This window comes from Mobula hypostoma, chromosome 6 (genome assembly GCF_963921235.1).
Source record: "Mobula hypostoma chromosome 6, sMobHyp1.1, whole genome shotgun sequence".
Lineage (NCBI taxonomy): Eukaryota > Metazoa > Chordata > Chondrichthyes > Myliobatiformes > Myliobatidae > Mobula > Mobula hypostoma.
Window position 1 is genome coordinate 99,109,378 of NC_086102.1, and position 18,906 is coordinate 99,128,283.

The window sequence follows — 18,906 nt, forward strand, 5'->3', positions numbered from 1 at the left end:
AACGGAACCGTTAACATTGGGAATGCTGGAAAGGAGGAAGCCATAATGATAAATTAGAGATTCTGCAGATTCTGGAAATCTTGAGCAACACACACAAAATGCTGGAAGAATTGGACAAGTCAGTCAGCTTCTAGGGAGGGGAATAAACAGTCAACATTTTGGACTAAGTGAGTCAGTGACTTGTTTTTCCACCCAGTGTATATCTAAACATAATGCTTAGCAACTACAATGCTACACAAGAATTTTGGGGAAAACTGTAATATCACACTTCCATTTCTCAATGGTTCTACATTAGAATTAGAGTCTAAATTTACCTGTGGCTTGTGTTTATTAAATATAAAACAGGTTAAGATTTTGAAGATGTAAGGACATTCAGATGCTGAAATTTGGAACAAAAAAAGAACACACTGCCAGGGGTGGCACAGAAGTGTAGAAGTTAGCCCAAAGCTTTACAGCACCAGCTATGAGGTTGGGGTTTGATTTCTGTTGCTGCCTGTGAGGAATTTGTATATTCTCCCTGTGAACACATGGGTTTTTCCAGGTGCTCCAGTTTCCTCCCACATTCCAAAGATGGCACAGTAAGGGTTAGTGAGTTGTGGGCTGCTCTGTTGGCACCAAAGCATGGTGACCCTTGCGGACTGTCCCAACTCAATCCTCACTGGTTTGATTTGATACAAACGACACATTTCACTGTATGTTTCGATGTACATGTGACAATTTTAATCTTTTCTCATTATCTTTAGGGAAAATGAATTGTTGACGTTTCCAGTCAAGACCCTGCATCAAGACCAGGATGTAGAGGGAAGGTGACCAATATAAGGAGATGTGAGACAGGGGCTGGTAGCTGATAGGTGATAGGAGATATAGCCTTGGCTGGGGATGAAGTTGGGAAACAGGTGTGCATCAATTTTTGTCTCCACCTGCCTCTCTCTCCCAATTTCCCTTTTATCATTACTAATCCCTCTTCTCCTCATCTTCCATCAAGCAGAAAATACAAAACCTTGCCACCAGGCTTAGGGACAGCTTCTATCCTGCTGTTATAAGAATCTTAAATGGACTCCTTGTACAACCAAGATGAACTCTTGACCTCGCAGGCTACCTCATCATGTCCTTTGCATCTATTTTCTACCTAGACTGCACTTCCTCTAACACTATTCTTTTTTCAGTTATTGTTGTTTTTATACTACCTTGACGTACTTTATGTTTTGAAATGATCTGTGTGGATAGCATGCAGAACAAATGTTTCACTCTATTTTGGTACTATGTGTCAAGAATTTACCAGTTACCAACTTCACCCCACCATTCTCCACCTGCTATTACGCTTCAATCTTCCTTGAGCTACCTATCACACCCTTCCTGCCTCTCCTCTACTCCAGCTGTCTTCCCTCTAAACTCGCAGCCTTACTGCAGGGTCCTGACCTGAAATATCAAGTTTCTTTCCTCCCACAGATGCTGAGTTCCTCCAGCAGTTTGTTTTTCCATGCTCTTTCTCTGTTGGAATCTGTTCTGCATGATTCCATCAGGTTGTTTGCTGGGCTGTATCATAACCAGGTTGTGCTTGTATATCTCACAAAATTCATATAACCATATAACAATTACTACATGGAAACAGGCCATCTCAGCCCTTCTAGTCCATGCCGAACTCCTACTCTCACCTAGTCCCACCGACCTGCACTCGGTCCATAACCCTCCATTCCCTTCCTGTCTATATATCTATCCAAATTAACTTTAAACGACAACATCGAACCTGCCTCAACCACTTCTGCTGGAAGCTCGTTCCACACAGCCACCACTCTCTGAGTAAAGAAGTTCCCCCTCATGTTACCCCTAAACTTTCGCCCTTTAACTCTCAACTCATGTCCTCTTGTTTGAATCTCCCCTACTCTCAATGGAAAAAGCCTATCCACGTCAACTCTATCAATCCCCCTCATAATTTTAAACACCTCTATCAAGTCCCCTCTCAACCTTCTACACTCCAAAGAATAAAAACCTAACTTGTTCAACCTTTCTCTGTAACTTAGGAGATGAAACCCAGGCAACATTTTAGTAAACCTCCTCTGTACTCTCTCAATTTTATTGACATCTTTCCTATAATTCGGTGACCAGAACTATACACAATACTCCAAATTTGGCCTTACCACTGCCTTATATAATTTCAACATTACATCCTGTGACGGGAATACACATAGATAAGATGTTAGCTGTCCTGTGTGATCACAGTTGGTCTGCCACCTGTCTTCAAGAGAGAGATAAGGAACACAATGAAACAGCATCTGGAGATGTGTAATGAAGGGATGGGAGAGAGAGAGCTGTGTGGAGCGGCTCCCCCTTTGAACCCTGAACTGTTTGAAGTGGTGGACAGGCGATACCCCAGCAGGGGGATAAAAAGGGACCGGTTCGCTAAGGCAGGGACACACGACACCCGAGGTAACGAGACCCTGGAAGCGGTGCACCTCTCACGAGTCAGTGGGAAGTACCGGACAACGCACAGGGTGGAAAGGTATGATCAGCGGGAACCCGGTGTGTGTCCGCCCGTGCTTGGGTGCCGGGTTCACTGCAGAAGATCGACCGCATCTGGAGGAGGGGTCACAGTCGGTGACCTCAGGTGACATCACCAAGGACCTGCCCAAAAGTTGCTTGTGAGCAATTATCGCCGGTCTGTGAGTGGAAGCCGTTTCTGAATGATCAGTCGTTCCCATTCTCTCTCTCTCTCTCTCCCCCCGCGTTGTCCATCGCCATGGCAACGATTACTGCGAACTGAACTAAATTGGACTGAACTTTTGTGTCACTTTGAAATTTGGTCATTTACCCCTAGACAACGATAGAGCTTGATTGATGCTGTTATCTTAATTCTGTGCACATGTGTGTTTATCATTGCTGAACTGTTGCATTTATTATCCTTTCGATTACTGTGTTGCTTGTTTCTTTAATAAAACTTTCTTAGTTCTAGTAATCCAGACTCCAACTGAGTGATCCATTTCTGCTGGTTTGGCAACCCAGTTACGGGGTACGTAACAATCCCAACTCCTATACTCAATGCTCTGATTAATAAAGACCAGCATACTAAAAGCTTTCTTCACCACCCTATCCACATGAGATTCCACCTTCAGGGAACTATGCACCATTATTCCTAGATCCCTCTGTTCTACAGCATTCTTCAATGCTCTACCATTTACCATGTATGTCCTATTTTGATTAGTCCTACCAAAATGTAGCACCTCATATTTTTCAGCATTAAACTCCATCTGCCATCTTTCAGCCCACTCTTCTAACTGGCCTAAATCTCTCTGCAAGCTTTGAAAACCTACCTCATTATCCACAATGCCACCTATCTTAGTATCATGCATACTTACTAATCCAATTTACCAACCCATCATCCAGATCTTTAATATATATGACAAACAACATTGGACCCAGTACAGATCCCTGAGGCACACCGCTACACACCGTCCTCCAATCTGACACACAGTTATCCATCACTACTCTGTGGCGTCTCCCATTCAGCCACTGCTGAATCCATTTTACTACTTCGATATTAATGCCTAACAATTGAACCTTCCTAACTAACCTTCCATGTGGAACCTTGTCAAAGGCCTTACTGAAGTCCATATAGACAACATCCACTACTTTACCCTCGTCAACTTTCTGAGTAACCTCATCAAAAAATTCAGTAGGATTTGTCAAACATGACCTTCCACGTACAAATCCATGTTGACTGTTCTTAATCAGACCCTGTCTATCCAGATAATTATATATACCATCTCTAAGAATACTTTCCATCAATTTACCCACCACTGACGTCAAACTCACAGGCCAATAATTGCTAGGTTTGCTCTTAGAACCCTTTTTAAACAAAGTAAAATTATTATCAAACTTGGTGTATATCACCATATACCTCCCTGAGATTCGTTTTCTTAAAGGCATTCAGCACAAAAACTACCCATGAAGTGCAAAGTAAATTTATTATCGAAGTACATATATGTCACCATATACAACCCTGAGATTAATTTTCTTGCGGGCATACTGAATAAATTCATAATAAAATAAGAACCATAATAGAATCAACATAAGACCAAACAGCCAATACCAAAAGAGGACACACTGTGCAAATACAAAAACAAAGTAATATATATAAATAAATAGATAGATAAATAAATAATTTGAGGGCAAGAGTTGTAGAATCCTTGAAAGTGAGCCCACAGGTTGCAGAGTAAGTTTCGTGTTGAGGTGAGTGAAGTTATCCATGCTGGTTCAGGAGCCTGATGGTTCAAGGATAATAACTGAACCTGGTGGTGTGGGACATAAGTCTCCTGTATCTCCATCCTGAACCTGGTGGTGTGGGACAAGTCTCCTGTATCTCTGTCCTGATACAGCAGCAAGAGGAGTGAGAGTTCAGAAAGAAGTCATTTGGTCCACCATGTCTGCTTCAACTCAAAGCAGAGGGTACAGCATTAATTACCATGTGTGGGTGTGCACAAGAGTTTAAATTTGACCAACTTTTGGAGGAGGGGGCAATGTAACATATAGATACAGGGGTTCCCCAGGTTATGAATGACATGATTTATGAAATTCAGCGACATGCAAATTCTCCCATATATTTGAAAGCATTTATTAAGCTAGTAATAACATAGAATATTTTATGGTATTCATTAACAACTGAATACAGTATATATTTCTTTGTTTTAATTACGGATAATGCTAAGGCGATTATTCAATGTAATGAAAGAATTACATCAAGTTTTTGTAGATCTTTTTGACACAGCTGTTCGAGCCTCAGCTGTGGCAGCGTGTTTGTGTCCTTGAGCAAGGCACTTAACCACACATTGCTATAGTGTCTGTGCGAGGAGTGGCGCCCCACACAGACTTCCAATCTGCGCCTTGTAAGGCATGAAAATGCCCAACGCAGGCCTCTCATGGTCTGAGTTGACTTTCCCTCCTGTTTGACACAGCTTACCGACAGCTTTTAGGAATGAACTCTTTGTGTAAGCTAGGTGCTGCCTGTACACATAATAATATGTGCACATGCCTTAATGATTACTTGGAGGGATGGTGCTGTGTAGATTTGTGTGGTAGATATGAGCTATGCTGCTGTTTCACCCCCTGACTGTGCCTTTGCTATTTGAATTTAGATGGACTGGAACATGGGTAGGGGAAGATTGGGAACATATTGGAGGTGTATGGAGGGATATGGTCCGTGTGCAGGTCAGTGGGACTAGGCAGAAAATGGTTCGGCACAGCCAAGAAGGGCCAAAAGGCCTGTTTCTGTGCTGTAGTTTCTATGGTTTCTATATTAACAGATCTCTTGCTATGCATTACTGCTCAGGGCATTCCAGAGTACCGAGTTCAATTCTGGCGCTGTTGCGTGTGGGGTCTCTGTTTGTCTTGCCCATGGAATGCATGGGTTTCCCTGTGTGCTCCAGTTTCCTCCCACAGCCCAACAGCAAACCAGATGGGTTAATTGGTCATGGTAAGTTCTCCCGTGATTAGGTTAGGGGTAATCAGGGCTATGGGGTTTCTGGGGCAACCTGGCTCGAAGGGGTGGAAGGACCTACTCCACACTATGTTACTAAATAAAGTAAACCCGAGAAGCTTAAGTATCCTGAATTATTTTCCTAATTTGAATGCTGCTGATACATACAACATTGAACAGTACAGGCCTTTTAGCCCACAATATTGTGTCAATCTTTTAACATACTCTGTAATAAACCTAAACACTCTTACACAGCCCATCACCCTCCATTCTTCTTGCACTCATGTGCCTATCGAAGTATCCCTAATCTATCAGCATCTACCAGCAACCATGGCAGGGCATTCCAGGCACTTACTGCTCTAACAAGTCCTACCTCTGACATCTCTCCTAAACATTCCCCCACACACCTCTGACATCTCTCCAAAACATTCCCCACACAACTTAAACACCACACACCTCTGACGTCTCTCCTAAACATTCCCCACACAACTTAAACACCACACACCTCTGACGTCTCTTCTAAACATTCCCCATACACCTTAAACACCACACACCTCTGACTTCTCTCCTAAACATTCCCCACACAACTTAAACACCACACACCTCTGACGTCTCTCCTAAACATTCCCCACACAACTTAAACACCACACACCCATGACATCTCTCCAAAACATTCCCTACACAACTTAAACACCACACACCTCTGACGTCTCTTCTAAACATTCCCCACACACCTTAAACACCACACACCTCTGACTTCTCTCCTAAACATTCCCCACACACTTAAACACCACACACCTCTGACGTCTCTTCTAAACATTCCCCACACACCTTAAACACCACACACCTCTGACGTCTCTCCTAAACATTCCCCCACACACCTCTGACATCTCTCCAAAACATTCCCCACACAACTTAAACACCACACACCTCTGACGTCTCTTCTAAACATTCCCCACACACCTTAAACACCACACACCTCTGACTTCTCTCCTAAACATTCCCCACACAACTTAAACACCACACACCTCTGACGTCTCTCCTAAACATTCCCCACACACCTTAAACACCACACACCTCTGACTTCTCTCCTAAACATTCCCCACACACTTCTGACGTCTCTCCAAAACATTCCCCACACAAATTAAACACCACACACCTCTGACTTCTCTCCAAAACATTCCCCACATAACTTAAACACCACACACCTCTGACTTCTCTCCTAAACATTCCCCACACACTTCTGACGTCTCTCCAAAACATTCCCCACACAAATTAAACACCACACACCTCTGACTTCTCTCCAAAACATTCCCCACACACCTTAAACACCACACACCTCTGACGTCTCTCCTAAACATTCCCCACACACTTTAAACACCACACACCTCTGACATCTCTCCTAAACATTCCCCCACACACCTCTGACATCTCTCCAAAACATTCCCCACATAACTTAAACACCACACACCTCTAACGTCTCTCCTAAACATTCCCCACACAACTTAAACACCACACACCTCTGACTTCTCTCCTAAACATTTCCCACACAACTTAAACACCACACACCTCTGACATCTCTCCTAAACATGCCCCCACACACCTTAAACACCACACACCTCTGACATCTCTCCAAAACATTCCCCACACACTTTAAACACCACACACCTCTGACATCTCTCCTAAACATTCCCCCACACACCTCTGACGTCTCTTCTAAATATTCCCCACACACCTTAAACACCACACACCTCTGACTTCTCTCCTAAACATCCCCCACACACTTTAAACACCACACACCTCTGACATCTCTCCTAAACATTCCCCCACACACCTCTGACATCTCTCCAAAACATTCCCCACACAACTTAAACACCACACACCTCTGACATCTCTTCTAAACATTCCCCACACACCTTAAACACCACACACCTCTGACTTCTCTCCTAAACATTCCCCACACAACTTAAACACCACACACCTCTGACGTCTCTCCTAAACATTCCCCACACACCTTAAACACCACACACCTCTGACTTCTCTCCTAAACATTCCCCACACAACTTAAACACCACACACCTCTGACATCTCTCCAAAACATTCCCCACACAACTTAAACACCACACACCTCTGACTTCTCTCCTAAACATTCCCCACACAACTTAAACACCACACACCTCTGACGTCTCTCCTAAACATTCCCCACACACCTTAAACACCACACACCTCTGACTTCTCTCCTAAACATTCCCCACACAACTTAAACACCACACACCTCTGACATCTCTCCAAAACATTCCCCACACAACTTAAACACCACACACCTCTGACTTCTCTCTAAAACATTCCCCACACAACTTAAACACCACACACCTCTGACGTCTCTCCTAAACATTCCCCACACAACTTAAACACCACACACCTCTGACATCTCTCCAAAACATTCCCCACACAACTTAAACACCACACACCTCTGACATCTCTCCTAAACATGCCCCCACACAACTTAAACACCACACACCTCTGACGTCTCTCCTAAACATGCCCCCACACACCTCTGACATAGAACCATTGAACATAAGAGCACAGAAAAAATCCTTTTGGCCCTGCTTTGCTGTGCCAAACCATTTTTTTTGCCTAGTCCCACTGACCTGCATCTGGACCATATCCCTCCATACACCTGTCATCCATGTACCTGTCCAAGTTTTTCTTAAATGTTAGAAGTGAGCCCGCATTTACCACTTCATCTGGCAGCTCATGCCACACTCCCACCACTCTCTGTGTGAAGAAGCCCCAACCCCAATGTTCCCTTTAAACTTTTCCCCCTTTACACTTAACCCATGTCCTCTGGTTTTTTTTTCTCCCCTTGCCTCAGTGGAAAAAGCCTGCTTGCATTCACTCTATCTGTACCCATCATAATTTTATATACCTCTATCAAATCTCCCCTCATTCTTCTACGCTCCAGGGAATAAAGTCCTAACCTATTCAACCTCTCTCTGTAACTCAGTTCAGTTCAGTTCAATTTTCATTTATTGTCATTTAGAAATGCATGCATTAAAAAATGGTACAATGTTCCTCCAAAATGATATCACAAGAAAACACAGGACAAACCAAGACTAAAGCTGAGAAAACCACGTAATTATAACATATAGTTACAACAGTGCAAAGCAATACCATAATTTAGAAACATAGAAACATAGAAAATAGGTGCAGGAGTAGGCCATTTGGCCCTTCGAACCTGCACCGCCATTCAGTATGATCATGGCTGATCATCCAACTCAGAACCCTGTACCAGCCTTCCCTCCATACCCCCTGATCCCTTTAGCCACAAGGGCCATATCTAACTCCCTCTTAAATATAGCCAATGAACTGGCCTCAACTGTTTCCTGTGGCAGAGAATTCCACAGATTCACCACTCTCTGTGTGAAGAAGTTTTTCCTAATCTCGGTCATAAAAGGCTTCCCCTTTATCCTCAAACTGTGACCCCTCGTTCTGGACTTCCCCAACATCGGGAACAATCTTCCTATATCTAGCCTGTCCAATCCCTTTAGGATTTTATACGTTTCAATCAGATCCCCCCTCAATCTTCTAAATTTCAACGAGTATAAGCCTAGTTCATCCAGTCTTTCATCATATGAAAGACCTGCCATCCCAGGAATCAATCTGGTGAACCTTCTTTGTACACCCTCTATGGCAAGGATGTCTTTCCTCAGATTAGGGGACCAAAACTGCACACAATACTCCAGGTGTGGTCTCACCAAGGCCTTGTACAACTGCAGTAGTACCTCCCCGCTCCTGTACTCGAATCCTCTTGCTATAAATGCCAGCATACCATTCGCCTTTTTCACCGCCTGCTGTACCTGCATGCCCACTTTCAATGACTGGTGTATAATGACACCCAGGTCTCGTTGCACCTCCCCTTTTCCAAATCGGTCACCATTCAGATAATAATCTGTTTTCCTGTTTTTGCCACCAAAGTGGATAACTTCACACTTATCCACATTAAATTGCATCTGCCATGAATTTGCCCACTCACCTAACCTATCCAAGTCACCCTGCATCCTCTTAGCATCCTCCTCACAGCTAACACTGCCGCCCAGCTTCGTGTCATCCGCAAACTTGGAGATGCTGCATTTAATTCCCTCATCCAAGTCATTAATATATATTGCAAACAACTGGGGTCCCAGCACTGAGCCTTGCGGTACCCCAGTAGTCACTGCCTGCCATTCTGAAAAGGTCCCGTTTATTCCCACTCTTTGCTTCCTGTCTGCCAACCAATTCTCTATCCACATCCTTACATCCTCAAAAACTTCTATAAGATTCGTCAGACATGATTTTTCTTTCACAAATCCATGCTGACTTTGTCCGATGATTTCACCGCTTTCCAAATGTGCTGTTATCACATCTTTGATAACTGACTCCAGCAGTTTCCCCACCACCGATGTTAGGCTAACCACATTTGATAAAGAGCAGACCATGGGCACGGTAAAAAAAAGTCTCAATGTCCCAATAGCCCATCATCCCACGCAGGCGGCAGGAGGGAGGAACTCTCCCCACCATGACTCTCTAAGCACCGCCAACTCGCCGATGCAGCACGATTGGAAGCACCCGACCGCAGCAGACTCTGAGTCCATCCGAAAACTTCGAGCCTCCGACCAGCCCCTCCGACACAGCCTCTCCAAGCATCATCCTCTGAGGAGCACTTCAACCCCGCCCCGGCCACTGAGCAACAAGCAAAGCCGAGGACTCGGGGCCTTCTCCTCTAGAGATTCTGGACCATACAGTAACAGCAGCAGCGAAGCAGGCATTTCAGAAGTTTCACCAGCTGTTCCTTCGTGCTCTCACATCCGTCTCCATCAAATCAGGATTGTGCCTGGCACCCTACTTGACAAATAACAGACATCACCACTGGAGTGGCCGCTGCGAGCTGCATCACGCCGCCATCTTCCACTATCCGCTCAGTTTCTCAAGTCCCGGCAACATCCTTGTAAACCTTCTCTGCACTCTTTCAATCTTATTAATATCATTCCTGTAATCTGGTGACCAAAACTGCACACAGTACTCCAAGTTCAGCCTCACCAATGCCTTATACAACCTCACCATAACATTCCAGCTCTTATACTCAATACTTCGATTAATAAAGGCCAATGTACCAAAAGCTGTCTTTACAACCCTATATACCTGTGACGCCACTTTTAGGGAATTTTGTATATGTATTCCCAGATCCCTCTGTTCTACTGCACTCCTCAGTGCCCTACCATTTACCTTGTATGTACTACCTTGGTTTGTCCTTCCAAAGTGCAATACCTCACACTTGTCTGTATTAAACTCCATCTGCCAATTTTTAAGACCATTTTTCCAGCTGGTCCAAATCCCTCTGCAAGATTTGAAAACCTCCCTCACTGTCCACTACACCTCCAATCTCTGTATCATCAGCAAATTTGCTGATCCAGTTTACCACATTATCATCCAGATCATTGATATAGATGACAAATAACAATGGACCCAGCACTGATCCTTGTGGCACACCACTAGTCACAGGCCTCGACTCAGAGAAGCAATTCTCAACCACCACTCTCTGGCTTCTTCCATTGAGCCAATGTCTAATCCAATTTACCACCTCTCCATGTATACCTAGCGACTGAATCTTTCTAAGTAACCTCCCATGCGGGACCTTGTCAAAGTCCATGTAGACAACATCCACTGCCTTCCCTTCATCCACTTTCCTGGTAACCTCCTTGAAAAACTCTAATAGGTTGGTTAAACATGACCTACCATGCACAAAGCCATGTTGACTCCCCCAATAAGTCCCTGTCTATCCAAATACTTGTAGATCCTATCTCTTAGTACTCCTTCCGATAATTTACCTACTACCAACATCAAACTTACCGGCCTATAATTTCCTGGATTACCTTTAGAGCCTTTTTTAAACAACAGAACAACATGAGCTATCCGCCAATCCTTCAGCACCTCACCTGTACATACTGACATTTTAAATATATCTGCCAGGGCCCCTGCAATTCCAACACTAGTCTCTTTCAAGGTCTGAGGGAATACCCTGTCAGGTCCTGGGAGTTTATCTACTCTGATTTGCCTCAAGATAGCAAGCACCTCCTCCTCTTCAATCTGTATAGGTTCCATGACGTCACTACTTTTTTGCCTTATTTCCATAGACTCCATGCCAGATTCCTTAGTAAATACAGACTGAAAAAAACATTTAAAATCTCCCCCATTTCTTTTGGTTCCATGCATTGCCGACCACTCTGATCTTCAGGAGGACCAACTTTATCCCTTACTATCCTTTTGCCCTTAATATACCTGTAGAAGCTCATCGGATTATCCTTCACCTTGACTGCCAAAGCAACCTCATGTCCTCTTTTAGCCCTCCGTATTTCTTTCTTTTTTTTTTGTAATTTATTTTATATTGAATTTCATCATCAAACAAACAATTCCATAAGATGTATTTCAGGTACTGTACATATATATCGTATAAACATATTTGTTACAAATCTCCACATAATATTTATCTAAGGTATACACTTACAGAAAGGAGAGGAAAGAAAGAACAATCGAAAGAAGGAAACTATGTACATAGTAGAGAGTGATCTTTTTTTTTACAACATATTCATTGACTTGTGAGAATAAAATCAGGCCTGTGAGGTGTTATGTAGTTAAACCATTTTTTTCCAGCATGAACAAAATTGTTCCGACTTATGATTAACAGATTCTGTTATCTTCTCCATTTTGTAAACGTCCATTGTAATTTCCATCCATACATTTAGAGTTGGGCTCTCCTGTGATAACCATTTCCTGGTAAGAGTCTTTTTACCAGCCACCAGCAGTACATTCATGAAATATTTATCACTTTTCAACTATTCTTGAGGTATATACCCAAAGTATATGGTCTTACTCTCTAAGGGTATTTCACATTTAAAGATGTCTTGCAGGGCATTATGTATCTCACTCCAATAGTCTTTGATAACGGGTCATTCCCAGAAAATATGATAACTGTTTGCATTTTGATTTCCACAATTTCTCCAGCAAACAGAGGGGTTGTTATCATAATGGGATTTCTGAGAGGGTGTCATAAAATATCTTATCAAGTTTTTCCACCCGAACTCCCTCCATTTCTCCCTACATTTCCATTGATATCATATTATTATCCAGTCTTCCTCAGATATTATTATCCCTCCTTTCTTCTCCCATTTTGTTTTAATGTATCAAGTGGAATGTGTTTTAAGATTTGACAAACCCTTATACACGCTTGGAATGATTTTACTACCGTTGTCTGAATTATATGCTTTTCTAAACAGCTCTATCAGACATACACTTGCCTTGGTTACATTTTTAACCGTCTTATGGACATACTGTCGCATCTGTAAATACCGGTAAAAGTCTTGTTTTTCTAACAAGTGCTTCTCTTTGAGCATTTCAAAACTGAACAGTGTTCCTTTTTTCATTATATTGCAAATAGCTGTTATTCCTTTAGCTGTCCAGTCCTTAAATCTAGCATCCAGTTTACTCGGCGTAAAATCCGAATCATATGCACACCATTTAAGAATTGCAATGTCTCTCTCCAGTTTATATTCTTTCATAATATTTTTCCATATTTTAAGAGTCCATTTCACTCACGGGTTGTCAATATTATTTATGTAACTTTGTAGGTTGTTATCAGCCAAAATTGCCTGTATGGGAATGGAAAGTATCCTCTCCTCATGTTTTTCCATTGAGCGTCATTAGCTGGATTGCACCAGCATATCACAGCTCTCAACTGTGCTGCAAAATAGTAATCTCTAAGAGAGGGTAGGCCCCATCCCCCTTTTCCTTGGCTAACTGCAAAGTTTTGCGACAAACCCGAGGCCTTCAACCCTGCCATATATATCTTGTTAGCATCTTGTTCCATTCATTGAATTGATTTAGGTTAATCTCTATTGGTAGGGTCTGAAAGAGATATAGTAGTCTGGGAAGCATATTCATTTTAATAGATTCAAACCTTGATCTAAGACCAAGAAAAGAGATTAGGCTCCACCTTGTTATATCTTCCTTAATTTTTTAATATATTGGCTGATAATTGCATTCTGATAATTTTGCCATATCTTTTGGCATAATAATGCCCAAATATTTGATGGACTCTGTTTGCCATGCCCAAGGATATCTACTTTCAATTTCTCTTGGTTGGCTATAGTTATATGAAAGTAGTTGAGTTTTATCTATGTTGATGTTGTATCCTGATAATTGGCCATATTGTTCAAAAGATTGCATCAATTTAGGTAAGAGTTTGTTGGTTGCTCCAGATAGATCAAAATGTCATCTGTGTAACAGGCCAATTTATGCTCTGTCCCTTTATTAGTAATTCCCCTGATATCTTCACTTTGTCTGATGTGTTGAGCTAATGATTCCAGATATAACGCGAAGAGTAGTGGGGACCATGCACAACCCTGTCTCGTGCCTTTTTCTAGGGTAAAACTATTAGATAAATATCCATTGATTTTAATCTTGGCAGTAGGATTGTCATATAGTGCCTGTATAGTTTTAATAATTGTGTCATGTAGACCAAATCTATGTAAAACTTTATAGAGAAAATTCCAATTAACCAAATCAAATGACTTTTCAGCGTCCACGCTTATCACTATTGCTTCAATTTCATTTTTTTTATATGATCCACAATGTGAAGTGTCCTTTGTATATTGTCTTCTGTTTGGCGTTGTTGTATGAAACCTGTCTGATCATTATGCAACAGTGTGGGTAGAAACTCTTCTATAATCCACATTAAGAACAGATATTGGTCTAAATGACCCACATTACCTTTTATCCTTGCCTTTTTTCGGTATGGCTGAGATTATCGCCTCCTTCCAGCTGGATGGCATTTGTGCCTTTCTCAGGGCCCTGTTCAGTGTGGGAAGTAAAACAGGATTAACTCACTTCTAAACTCTTTATACCACTCTGCCGTGTATCCATCTGATCCTGGTGACTTGCTTAATTTAAGCCTACTAATTGCAGTTTTTAGTTCAGCTTCAGTTATGTCAGCAGTCATCTCTTTATTTTGTTCTTTGCTTAAAGTGGGTAACTCTAAAGAATTCAGGAAGGTGTCAATTTGGGTTATGCTTCCCCCTGGAACTTTGGAATATAGAGCTTTGTTGTGTACATACATTTATTGATGCTTCTGGACACATCTTCAGTGATGTTCCTGGAATCATCGGGTGTTTCGGGTCTTTCAACATCATACAACCTCCTCCAGGTGACCCAGCCGGGGCTGATCAGACCCCGGCTTGTGTCCAGATGGCTAGCTACTTATGATTCCATGGCTCCCCTCTTTTGAGCCACAGCCATCTTGAGGCCCTCTCTGCCACATCGGTGGTACTCGGATGGCTCTCCTCTTTCTCTCTCCCTCAATACCCAAAATGCTGAAGGCTCTAACTAAAGAACGGGCTACGAATCCCCTACAACCAACCTCCAATGGGAGACACCTCGCTTTCCATCCAGCCTGCTGACAGTTGCTGACCAGTCCTGCGTACTTGGAGAGCTTCCTTTCAAAGGCCTCTTCCAAGCTATTTTCCCATGGGACTGTCAGCTCCAACAGCACCACTTGCTTAGAAGACTCAGACACTAGGGCAATGTCTGGTCGCAGGGTGATGGCTGCGATATGGTTGGGGAACTTCAGCTGCCCTTCAAGATCCACCAACAGCTGCCAGTCCCTTGCAGAGGTCAGAATGCCTGCAGATGTTCTTTTGGCAGGTATTGGCTGCTCCCCAGCTCTGACAAAGGCAATGGTCTGCTTGGAGGGTCGGGACCGCTTCGCCCACTCAACTCCTGCACTGACGGCTTCAGCGATGGTCGTCAGGACCTGATCATGCCTCCACCTGTACCGTCCCTCACCAAGTGCCCTTGCACAGCCGCTGAGGATGTGCTCCAGGGTTCCTCGCTTGGAGCACAGATGACTCTGCCTTGCCCCATGTGTGCAGGTTTAATGGGCTTGGAAGCATCGTACATTGCCTGGATGAGAAATTGGGTGTGGTATGGTTGGGCTTTCCAGAGATCAGCCCAGGTCACTTTCCTCTCAACTGCATTCTCCCATCTTGTCCAAGCTCCCTGTTGCTTCATTCCCACCGCCTCGCAGGCTATCATCTCCTCCACTACTGCTCTCACCTCCTCCAGAACTAGACGACGCCTTTCCTTCCCTCTGGTGTCCATTTGGGGAGTTGGAAAGGATCCTAGCCCAGCTCGGCCTCGTCTGACCACTCCCACCAGCCTCCTGTGATGCAGCCTCGCCTCTGCCTCCTGAACAGCTTCCTCTGCCCTCCACTTCCTGCCAGTACTTACTTGGATCCCTGCTCTAGCCACCTCCGATTTGTAAAACATTTCAAAACCTTCATGAATTTCACTTAGCTTATGTTTTATCACTTATGTTCTTGAATCCCTAATTCTATGAATTGTATTTTCTGCTATCTTCTTTTTCAGTTTCCATGCCAGTATTTTCATAGATTTAGATCCACTTTCGTAGTGTCTCTGTTTCAGAAACATTAAATTTTTTCTAATTTCTTGTGTAGCCAAACTATTAATTGCATTCCTATTTTTAAAAATTTCCTCTAGTATATCCTGTGCCAAACTCAGTTTGTGATTTTTTTCTAGTTCCTTCAGCTTAGTTTGTAATTCCTCTTATGTTCTATTCCTTATTTTTTTCTTATATGAAGATATCGCTATAATTTTCCCTCTTAAGACAGCCTTCAGAGTATCCCATAGAATGGGAGGTGAAGCCTCTCCATTATCATTGAATTCTAAGTAAAGACCAATTTCTTTTTTAATTTTTTCCTTAAAATAGGGATCATTGAGTAGACTTGAATTTAGTTTCCAAATAGTATTTTTTGGTTGTAGGTCAAAATCAACAGATAAATATATAGGTGCATGGTCACTTACATCTATTGTCCCAATTCCACATGTGATTATTTTGTCTCTATCTTTTCTAAATGTTATGAAATAGTCTATTCTTGTATATACGGACTGGGGGGCAGAATAATGAGTGTAATCCCTTCTGTTGGGGAAAAGGTCCCTCCATATATTAATTAGTCCAACATCCTCAAAAAGAGTGTTAACTTTCCTATGCAAGGACTTTGTTTCATACGTTTTCCTATTGGAAGAGTCTATCTTTGGTTGTAATTGTAAATTTAAGTCTCCCCCACATACCAAGAGACGTTCTGTTTCCGATACCATAGTATTAGTAATTTTCTGGAAGAAACTAATATCACTTCCTCGGGGTGCGTATATATTCAATAAAGTAACTGGGTTTCCATCTATATTCCCCCTTACCAGAATATATCTGTCCTCCTTATCTCCCATTTCGAATACTTTTTCAAAATTTAGCTTACTTGAAATGAGAATAGCAACTCCTATGTCCTGATTTATATGAGGAGAAAAACAAATTAGTGAATCCCATTCTCTTTAATTTTCCATGCTCATTATCACTTCAGTGAGTTTCCTGTAAATATACTACACAGGCTTGTTCTTTTTTAATTTTTGATAGAATTTTACTGCGCTTGACTGGATTCAACAGCCCATTGACATTAAAAGGAATTAATTTTACTTTGTCCTTAGCCACGTGTATTTATCTGTTAGCATATCGTTGACATTTGCAGAAAATAGCTTAATCGATCTACTCCCTGAAACAATAAGAGCCAAGGAACGCGAATAATTTTAAAAAAGGTAATGAAGGTGTGATTCCAAGGCTGGGGTCTCTAGATGACCCTGGGTTGGGCTAGAAGAAAAGTCTAGCCGAGGGGGATAGTCCCTCCTACCTGTGGGTTGATGGCCCCCGTTGCAGTACCTATAAAAGTAAGTAAAAACAATTACATCCATTACACAGAAATGATTTCCCTGTGTATTCCTCCCATATATATATTCTTATTTAGGTGGGGAAAAAGGAATGAATAAATGAATTTTTTTTTAAATTGAGTAATATAAAAAACACATTATAACACGTATTTCTCGAGATAGGTATATCACCGTCTATTTTTGCTTCCGTTTAGTTTATCAGCACTTTTAAAGTTAGCCAAACCTTATGGCTCTTCTGGAGGAGGTGAGGGTTGTCTTTGGAGAACTCACAGTCTCTTCCTAATATCCTTCTCTCATCCTGTTCCTGTCCCCTGCTTTCTTGGTTCTCTTACTATTTCCCAAGCAGTTCGGGACAACTGCTCAGCCAGACTTTCCCTTGGTTTGACCACGCTAATGGACAGTCTTCGATTGTTCATGTCTGTAGTGGCCTCTTCCACCGTCTCGTACAGTCGTATCCCTTCTTGGTAAAATACTCTTAGTTTAGCAGGGTACAGGGTTTGAAATTTAATCTTTTCTTCTTTTAATATTCGTTTCGCTTCAGAATACTCCTTCTGTTTCTGTAGGACCGCCGGGGGGGGGGGGGCGGAATCATGATCAAAGTATATTAACTTCCTGTTCCGAAAAACCCTCTTCTCATTGCAGGCCCTTCATAGAATCTCCGCCTTGCTCTTGAATCAGAGAAATTTATGTACAATGGATCACGGTTTACTTTGCCTCCGGCATGCCGCTGGGCGAGAGAACAGTGCGCCCTTTCTATTTCCATCTCCATATTTGGGGGAATCTCCAGCGCTTCCCGCAGCAGCATGTCTACAAAGTCTATCATCGACAATCCCTCCGCTCCTTCAGAAATATAAATCCTGATATTTTTCCATTGCAATCTTCCCTCCTGGTCAAACAATTTACTTTCCTGTTGATTTAATATTTTTATCATCTTATTTAGTATCTGTTCCACGTTTTGCACACGATCTTCCACCTTCCCAATTCAAGTCTCTACCACTGCTATTTTCTGATTGACGTTGGCGAGCTCTGACTTTATATCATTGAGTTGCTGCTTTATATATTTTTGGACTTCCCTTATCTCTTCCAGAATCTTCATCATATTTACCGCTTCGCCTGAACAAGGCCCAGCGTCAGCCTCGCCGCCACACGCACGTGTAGGAGAGCCGCGCGCTGCACCTCTCTCTTCCATAGGCTCCACAGTGGGGCTTTTTTTATCTCCATTCTTTCTCCCCATTTTTTTAAAATATAATTTTTTTATTGAATTTTCAAACTTGGTTACATGGAATAATAATATCTACCCTCCCCCCTCCCCTTAACCCTTCCCCCCAATACATACTCCTATCTGAAAGAAAAGAAAGAAAAAGAAAAAGAAAGGCTGCCTGGATATTGGAAGGTCTCCACATGCTCCATGGGATTCGAAATAAATTTAATATATTTATTTGTTTCTTTCCCCAAAGGACCGACATCTTTATCATCGGAGCACCTATCTTTTGTAAATAAGGGCGCCAAATATTCAAAAATGTATCATATTTGTCTCTTAAATTATAAGTAAGTTTTTCAAGTGAAATATAGCTAAAAATTTCATTATTCCAACGATCCATACTTAAATA